Source organism: Mus caroli, chromosome 7, assembly GCF_900094665.2.
Source record: "Mus caroli chromosome 7, CAROLI_EIJ_v1.1, whole genome shotgun sequence".
In the NCBI taxonomy this organism is placed as follows: Eukaryota; Metazoa; Chordata; class Mammalia; order Rodentia; family Muridae; genus Mus; species Mus caroli.
Window position 1 is genome coordinate 113,344,673 of NC_034576.1, and position 7,647 is coordinate 113,352,319.

A 7,647-nucleotide genomic window follows, 5' to 3' on the forward strand; every position below is an offset into this window, starting at 1 on the left:
TGGGTAAGACTGCTTTGGGGACGCCATGCTCCTGCCATTAGCACCTCCTCCATGCTCTGTCAGTGAACTGGTTACTTTCCCAAAGTACTTTGTCCTTAGGACCTGAGGAGGAGTTCGTAGATGTTGTTGTTCACTCTCCAGGGAACGCCAGTGCTCATTGAGAAAACTATTTGTAATCTAATGCAGTTGAAGTGCTTGAGATGTTTTAAAGTAATTGAAAATGGTATTTACTATTTCAGTTCTAAAATTTCATAGATATAGATAAATACACTACAGTCTTACCTATAAATATATTATTTGGCTCCTGTTTGATTTTCTTCTACTTTGTAGAAATGTTTCTGGCTAGCATTTTCTATTTTTAAATAATAATTATTGGGAAAGGCTTCAACTTGGAGGTAACCAAAAAAAATCTTTAATCTTAATTATGTATCTATTTTGGGTGCTTGTGTTTACTGAAGCTGATCCAACCTCACCACTGCTGTCTCTCCAGGGACTATTCTCTATTTGGTCCTGAAAGCCACAATTAACTAATGACTGAACACTGGGTAGGCTCGAGGCTTCCAGAAACCAGATTTTCAGACCTTTAATTGCTGAATTGATCTCACCTTCTCATCCAACTTGTTTTTCAAACATCTTTAAACCAATAAGGCTTTTTCATGGCACACAAAGCCTGCGTAAAGAAGTCCACAGACTACTGGGTGAAGGTGATGAATGCCTTTGATCCCAGCACTCCAGAGTCAGAGACAGGTGGGAGCTCTTGAGTTCGAAGCCAACCTGGTCTACTGAGCTAGTTCCAGGACAGTGATGGCTACACACACACACACACCTTGTCATGAAAAACAAACAAACAAAAACCCAAAACAACCAAAGAAAGAAAAAAGATTGGCAGACAAGTTGTGAAAATGCTGAATTCTATAGTCCTGTGACAATTTGCAAAACTTTTGGTGTTTAACAAGCGCTTGAATGGATTGTACCAGGAGTGGAGTTGCCCTCGTGGGAGTTCTGTAAGAGGAAAGTGGGGCTCAATTAGAAGACCCCGTATTGCCAGGTGGAGTGGCATAGGGTACACTCCTGAGCTAAGGCAGAAGGATCTCTGTGAGTTTAAGGCCAGCCAGGGCTATATATAGTGGGATCTAGATGAGCCTGGGGTACCTAGTGAGACTCTATCTCAAAACAAAACAAAACAAAACCAGCCTTCCTGGACAAATAAGGCCTAGGGCTGAATGTATGATACAAACTTCAAAGCAGCTCCATCTGCCCTACTCTGGAGGTGTCCTTAATGTTTTTAAGATATATTTTATTCTAAACCTGTATATGTGCCTGTATCTCTGTGAGGTATGTGGTATACATGAGCGCAAACACCTGTAAGGGCCAGAGATATCGGATACCCTGGAGCTGGAGTTACAAGCTGTTGCAAGCCACCCAACACAGGTGGGTGCTGGAAAACAAACTCAGGTCCTCTGGGAAAACAACAATCACTCTTTTTGTTTGTTTGTTTTGTTTTTTGAGACAGGGTTTCTCTGTGTAGCCCTGGCTGTCCTGGAACTCACTCTGTAAACCAAGCTGGCCTTGAACTCAGAAATCCACCTGCCTCTGCCTCCCAAGTGCTGGGATTAAAGGTGTGCGCCACCACTGTCCGGCCAACAATCACTCTTAATCACTGAGCCATGTTTTCAGCCCCTGTACTGTCTTTGAAAAGTGTTTTATATCATTTACTTGTGGGGAAGAAGGAGTGATGTGTATGCCATAGCACACATGTGGAGGACAGAGGAAAACGTGTGGGAGGTTGCTCTCTCGATCCACCATGTGGGGCCTGGGAATTGAATTCCCATCACCAGGCTTGATGGTAGATATCCTGCCCTATTGAACCATCTCACACACACACACACACACACACACATATGCAGGCATATATACCACACACACAGATACACAGACACACTTACACAGGCACACACACACACAAACATACATATACACACACTGCACAGATACACACACACACATGCTCTCTTAATTGCACTGTTCTCATTTCTCAAAGAATTGGAGGTGGAGGTTACTTGTGTGCCATAGAACACATGTACAGGTCAGAGGACAACTTGCAGGAGTTGGGTCTCTGCCTCTACCCTATAAGTCCCTAACCTGAGACTAGGTCATCTTGGTGGCAAGCACCTTTACCACCTCACCCTCCCTCCCACAGCAGACTTCTGTAATTAGGATATAAACTTAAAACTGACTCTCTTGGGCTCCTGCAGGGTTATAACTTGGACACTGGTCAGTCTTGGGATATTGAAGAAACTGTAGTATGTGGGGCTCACATACCTGTCTGGAAAAAACAAAAACAAAACAAAACAAAAAACCCAAAAAAACCAAGACTTAGCAGTGTATTTGAAGTAAACTCCAGTATTTTTGAGACAGAGGTTTCTCTGTGTAGTTCTGGTTGTCCTGGAACTCGCTCTGTAGACCAAGGGGAATTAATTCATAGAGATCTGTCTGCCTCTGCCTCCTGAGTGCTGGGATTAAAGGCATGCGCCATCACTGCCTGGGATAATTGAACTGCTGAATTAGAAGAAAATATGGGTGTTAGAGTTATTCAAACTTTTAGTCCAGGCTCCTGGCAGACATGGCTTTTAAACAGCTGAGCCTTCCTACTTTCTGAACTGGGATAAGTGATATCTCCATCTCAGGGCTTGAAACGTTCTTTTTCCTGCCTGATTTCTTTCTTTCCTTTCTTCCTTTTTTTCTTTTGTTGTTGTTGTTATTCAAGACAGGGTTTCTCTGTGTAGTCCTGGCTGTCCTGGAAGACCAGGCTGGCCTCAAACTCAGAAATTCACCTAGCTCTGCCTCTCAAGTGCTGGGATTAAAGCCCACTGCCCGGCTCCTCCCTGATTTTAGAAGAGCTGTTTGTGGTCAACTCCTGATCCCGGCACTCTTGGTTTGTTTACGCCAGTGGTTCTCAATTGTGGGTCAGGACCCCTTTGGTAACCCTCCATTATGATTCTTAACAGGAGTAAAATGGTTGGGAGCCATCACACACGGAACTAACTGTATTAAAGGGTCCCAGCATTACCACTGGTCTCTGCTCTAACCATTGCATCCAATTGTGTGAAGCAGCTCTGGAGTTCTAGGGAGGTAGGAGATGGGAGTGAGCTAGAAGGCATGGTCCTTGAGGGTGCTGTGCTGGGCAAGAGCAGGTGTAACAGGCTCCCAGGGCTGCAGTAACCAGGTGTCTTCAAAGCAAAGCAATGTTTTTCTCTAGAGGAAGAGGCACTTTTCTTCTAATGTTGCCTGTGATCTTGGGCATCTCTACATGGCTACTGGCATCCTTAGCTCTGCTTCCATCATCAGGTGACATTGTGTTTCTTCTCTTTTTGTAAGGACACCACCACAGAGGACTACTGGCCATCCTCAGGACTTCATCTGATTTGGCCACATTCAGGCCTTTAGAGTTGGGGATACAATGCAGCCCATCATAGGGGCAGTCCGGGCTAAGTATGCAGTACTCCATCCAGGTCTCAGGATCCAACCCTGAGGTGACTTTAGCTCCAGTCACACAAGTCCAGTGCATAAGTTTCTTTTCTGTTGCTGTGAAAAAAGCTCATGACCATACATGTCAATGTTCAAGAGTTTATTTTGGCTTATGGTTGTAGAGGAGTCCATATGGGTGAGGAAGAAATGGCAGCAGTCAGTGGCCAGAGCAGGGAGCTGGCTGATGTAATTTCTGCTGCACATAGGAAACAGTGGGTGAGCTTATAAGCCTTCAAGTCCTGCCCCCAACCCCAGTGATATAATTACCCCCAGCAAGGATCCACTTTCTAGAGATTTCCTAACCTCTCCAAATAGTACAATCAACTGGGAGACCAAGTATGCAGATACATGTACATGTACGGGGACACTGCCTATTCAAACCACCAGTAACTTTTGTTAAGGAGACCAAAATAGCTAATAAGCTATTTATGGAGGGAAGGATTTATTTTGGGATACAGTTCAAGAGCATGTAGCCCATGATGGTAGGGAAGCCATGATGACAGCAGTGTGGTCACTGGTCACATAGTACTCACAATCAGGAAGCAGAGAGAGACAAGTGCTGGAAACCTCTTCATCCATTCTTCTGTTAAGAAACCCCAATAAGCTTGGAGAGATGGCTCAGTGGTTTAAGAGCACTGACTGTTCTTCCAGAGGTCCGCAGTTCAATTCCCAGCAACCACATGGTGACTCACAACCTTAACAATGGGATCTGATACCTCTTCTGGTGTGTCTGAGTACAGTGACAATATCCTCATATACATCAAATAAGTAAGTCATTAAAAAGAAATCCCAATAAACTAGACTTGGATAAAATTTTGTCAGTCATCCAGGTTCTCTCTGGGGTGCATAGACATTTGTTCACATCATTTCCATTCTAGTAAAAGTTACACAGGAGTGCTTAACCAGTATATAGTCACATGTGATAGGACCAGGTACAGAAAAAGGGAAAATAGAAAGGGGCTGGTAGCATGGCACTCACTGCTCAAGCCAGATGATCTGAATTCCAAGAACCAGTTTTAAAAGCCAGCTGTGGTGTCTCATGTCTGTAATTCCAGCATTCCTACAATGAGATGGAAAGTGGAGACAGGAGAATCAAACAGAAACTCACATTGCTATGCTGTAGAACAAGAGAGCTCCTTCCTCATAAATACCATGGAAGAGAATGGACTTCTGAAAAAATAAGTCTCAATACCCTGCCCCACCTCCCCTTCACACACACCTTACAGAATCTTAGAAAGGGCTTGGGCTGGAGGGTGGCTCAGTGGTTTAAGAGCACTGACTGCTCTTCCAGAGGTTCTGAGTTCAATTCCCAGCAACATGGTGGCTCACAACCATCTGTAATGGGGTCTGATGCCTTCTTCTGGTGTCTGAAGAGAGCAATGGTGTACTCATATACATATTTTTAAAAAAGGAAAAAAAAGGGGGGGGGGTTCATTCCACAGGCATGAAGTTTCTCTGGATGTGATAGTTAACCTTCCTTGCCAACTTGATTAAATTTGTAAATAAGTAAACTGAAGACCCACTTGAAAGTGGTGGCATCATCCTTGAGCTGGTGGAGTGCTCAGACTGAATAGAGGAAGCAGTTAACTTGAATCACAATGCAAGATTTCATTGAACGTGCCACTTTAAGAGCCTCTGGTTTGGGAACTTTGTAAACGTCTTATACAAGGTATATGACTCATCCAAGTCTCAGTTTCCTCATCAGTAAATTAAAGAAGGCATAGTACCTGAGATTAGATGGATGAATCATAGTATGTCTACTCTGATCTGACATACTAAATGCTCAGTGTTGCCTATGTTGACTAGAATAACCAAATTTTGCTTTTAGTGAATAGTATCCCTGATAAATAACTCTCTGAGCACAGCCCGTTTCACTTTGAATAGTTGGATTGGTTCTACCATCCATCTCTCTCCTGCTTCAGACCACCTTTCTCTGCTGGACCACCCTGACCTTGTTTAACATCCATCTGCATTTCAGGGGCTGTGGTTTTAGCTCCCTTGTCTGAAGGTTCTTCCTGTAGGCTTGATTCCCTCCTGAAATTCATCTCCCCCAAACATGGGATTCTCAACACCCTGTTCTCCCTTATCCTTACTTTTTGCTACCCATAAATGTTCCTGTTGACCAGAATGTATTCCAGATGTTTGTTCGGCAGCCCTTAAGGCGTCACTACTTCTGAGCCATATTGAATCCTTCACAGTCCGTGGGGCAAAATTCTCACTTATCGCTCCCTTCAGTGTGTCCACCAAGTCTTTTTGGATGAAGGACAAACATCCTTATATCTTGTCTACCAATGTCCAATCAGGAGGCTGGGGTCTAGCAGAGGGTTCTAGGAACACTCTTGGAGGGCAGATGGTTTTTTGTCCTGTTTTTCTGACCCAGTTCCAAGAAATGTGGGGGTGAAGTCCATATGACTCCAAGTTCAGTGCTATTCTGCTCCACTGTCTTTCTGGACCAGGACTCTTGTCAGGCTGGGGTAAGAGCTTTGTAATATCCTGGTTTACCTTAACATTGAGAGCTACAGCTAGCTGATCCACAACACCCACCTCAAGGATTTGGAGTTTACCCATGCCGTGAGCAGTCCTCGAGACTGCTTTCAAGGTACTCATTTTCCAATGTGTGTATATAAAATTATATAGTAATTATTTAATGTAGAAGATAGTATATGATATATATTACATACAAAACAACCACCGCACTGTGAAGGCCAAATAATGGGTTGGAGGCATTGTGCAATGCAATGCTAGGATCAAGTGGTGTAACAAATGAAGAAAAACCCAGGTCACTATCCAAGCATTTATTCATTACTAGTTTTTCTAGTGAATGGGGTATACACAGATCATTTCAGTTAGTTCTGTTAGCCCTAACTCAGTTATCATGCAGTCAATCAAGCTTCAGATTCAAAGACAATCTTTTCTCCAGAACATTTTAGATCCTAAACCTAATTTTGAATTGCTCTTAATTTCTATTACTGCAATTCTCTTAAGATTGAAGCTCACAAACTGAAAGTTATCATCAGACTCAGCAGTGGCTGAAGACACATCTACACTATTCCCCTGGGGCTCTGCTTTCACCAAGGGGTGGGGTAAATGGACAGTGGACTAAAGCTAGGCTGAGATGTGGGATGGGCCTCCTCAGCTGTCCACTTCGACTCTTCCCAGTGTCTTCTACTCTACTGCAAAGCAGACCATGGTTCTGCTGGGAGGCAGCAAGAGTTTATCTGTTCCTGCTCTGCTTATTCTGGTCACCAGTAGGAGCTGGGGACACCTGAGAACAGATATTTGACAGGGGACACAGGACTTGACCACCCAGTCTATTTCTGTGGTCTACTGTTCTCTGGATTCCATGTTAAAATACAACTTTTTCTTTTGCAGCAGACTTTGACACAAACATCTCACTGTCCCAGCAGAGAAAGGCTAGTTCTTTGACATTTATATCACACCTGAAGGTTAAAGGGTGAGGGGACCACTGACTATTCCAGGTAAAGTAACTGAATATGCAAGGGCAAGAAAAATGAAAAGCAGCAAGAGGGAGCCAATTTTAGGATGACTTAAAAGTCTGCTGGGTTCTAAACCATGCAGCAGTTTTGTTTTTCAGTTTCTTGTTCTGGCTGTTTTGTTGCGAAGAACAAATGGAGATCAAGGGCTAAACAGGTATCTCAGCAGAGGTTGGTGGAGGAGACAAGCTTATTCCTTAGGTGCTTAGAAAGCAGAGCCAAAGAGTTGATTGACACAAGGTCTGTAATAGTAAAGGTCAGATTAAGTTGACGGTTTGCATTAGATTGATAGGGAACAGTCCTGAGGTGAAAAAAAAATTAATGCTTGAATTAAGGGGTGTTACAGGCTCAATCACTACTAATTAAGACTATGAAATTAAAAATTTCCCAAGTTCTTAAACGGAGATAAATCCATACCTCAAAACCAAATGAGTTCTCCATTACTTTGCAGATACTATTTGAAGTCATGTACAACTACATCAAGTATCACAATGTTTATTGATAGATACAAGTATATAAAATCAGGGCATGAACATGACTTGATAAATTAAGTAGACTTAATTTCAATACTATAATAAGAGGGACCAATTCAAATTCTCACCATTTGTTTCACACCCACAAAAAC

The 7,647-nt window shown here is 43.1% G+C and overlaps 1 long non-coding RNA gene across 1 annotated transcript; it reads right to left on the minus strand.

The window, feature by feature from the left end:
* Window positions 1-3,613: 3,613 nt before the first annotated feature.
* Window positions 3,614-4,838, minus strand: LOC115031566. The gene is made up of 2 exons (XR_003837242.1): window positions 4,508-4,838; window positions 3,614-3,724 (listed from the first exon to the last, which is right to left on the minus strand). It is a non-coding gene; the product is annotated as an uncharacterized LOC115031566 (long non-coding RNA).
* Between the last annotated feature and the right edge of the window lie 2,809 nt (window positions 4,839-7,647).